Below are 2,011 nucleotides of genomic sequence, written 5' to 3'. Positions count from 1 at the left end.
GAAAGGAGAAAGGGGCAGCCCTAGGTGGGCCGCGGGCCTCCCCCCCTAGTCCTATTAGGACTAGGAGAGGTGGCCGGCCCCCTCTCTCTTTCCCCCCTCGAGGAATCCTATTCCAACTAGGATTGGGAGGGGAATCCTACTCCTAGAGGGAGTAGGACTCCCTTGGCGCGCCCTCCATGGCTGGCCGCCCCCTCCCCCTTGGCTCCTTTATATACGGAGGCAGGGGGCACCCTAGAACACACAAGTTGATCATTGAGATCGTTCCTTAGCCGTGTGCGGTGCCCCCTGCCACCATATTCCACCTCGATCATATTGTAGCGGTGCTTAGGCGAAGCCCTGCGACGGTAGAACATCAAGATCGTCACCACGCCGTCTTGCTGACGAAACTCCTCCCCGACGCTTTGCTGGATCGGAGCCCGGGGATCGTCATCGAGTTGTACGTGTGCTAAGAACTCGGAGGTGCCGGAGTAACGGTGCTTGGATCGGTCGGATCGGGAAGACGTATGACTACTTCCTCTACATTGTGTCAACGCTTCCGCAGTCGGTCTGCGTGGGTACGTAGACAACACTCTCCCCTCTCGTTGCTGTGCATCACCATGATCTTGCGTGTGCGTAGGAAAACTTTGAAATTACTACGTTCCCCAACAGTGGCATCCGAGCCTAGGTTTTATGGTTTGATGTTATATGCACGAGTAGAACACAAGTTAGTTGTGGGCGATATAAGTCATACTGCCTACCAGCATGTCATACTTTGGTTCGGCGGTATTGTTGGACGAGACGACCCGGACCGACATTATGCGTACGCTTACGCGAGACCGGTTCTCCCGACGTGCTTTGCACACAGGTGGCTTGCGGGCGACTGTCTCTCCAACTTTAGTTGAACCGAGTGTGGCTACACCCGGTCCTTGCGAAGGTTAAAACGGAGTCTATTTGACAAACTATCGTTGTGGTTTTGATGCGTAGGTGAGATTGGTTCTTGCTTAAGCCCGTAGCAGCCACGTAAAACTTGCAACAACAAAGTAGAGGACGTCTAACTTGTTTTTGCAGGGCATGTTGTGATGTGATATGGTCAAGGCATGATGATGAATTTTATTGTATGAGATGATCATATTTTGTAACCGAGTTATCGGCAACTGACAGGAGCCATATGGTTGTCGCTTTATTGTATGCAATGCAATCGCGATGTAATGCTTTACTTTATCACTAAGCGGTAGCGATAGTCGTGGAAGCATAAGATTGGCGAGACGACAACGATGCTACGATGGAGATCAAGGTGTCGCGCCGGTGACGATGGTGATCATGACGATGCTTCGGAGATGGAGATCACAAGCACAAGATGATGATGGCCATATCATATCACTTATATTGATTGCATGTGATGTTTATCTTTTTATGCATCTTATCTTGCTTTGATTGACGGTAGCATTATAAGATGATCTCTCACTAAATTATCAAGAAGTGTTCTCCCTGAGTATGCAACGTTGCCAAAGTTCGTCGTGCCCAGATACCACGTGATGATCGGGTGTGATAAGCTCTACGTCTATCTACAACGGGTGCAAGCCAGTTTTTGCACACACAGAATACTCAGGTTAAACTTGACGAGCCTAGCATATGTAGATATGGCCTCGGAACACGGAGACCGAAAGGTCGAGCGTGAATCATATAGTAGATATGATCAACATAACGATGTTCACCATTGAAAACTACTCCATCTCACGTGATGATCGGTTATGGTTTAGTTGATTTGGATCACGTGATCACTTAGAGGATTAGAGCAGGGCCGGCCCTGAGGGGGGCAGGGGGGGCGGCCGCCCCGGGCCCCCAAGATCCAGGGGGCCCTCCCAAGGTAAAGCAGGCTATGGCAATATATCCATGGGCTGGCCGGCTGGGTCTCATGCAACACACTTCACGTAGGCTGACGCTCTCGTACGCACGTAGTCAACAAGGCAACGGAGGCAGCGATTGATTCTTCCTTCGTTCATTCACGTAAAAGAAGGAGTGATTAATGCCC

This window comes from Triticum dicoccoides, chromosome 3A, assembly GCF_002162155.2.
Source record: "Triticum dicoccoides isolate Atlit2015 ecotype Zavitan chromosome 3A, WEW_v2.0, whole genome shotgun sequence".
Lineage (NCBI taxonomy): Eukaryota > Viridiplantae > Streptophyta > Magnoliopsida > Poales > Poaceae > Triticum > Triticum dicoccoides.
The sequence above is the reverse complement of the archived record's forward strand: the minus strand, read 5'-3'. Positions refer to the sequence as shown.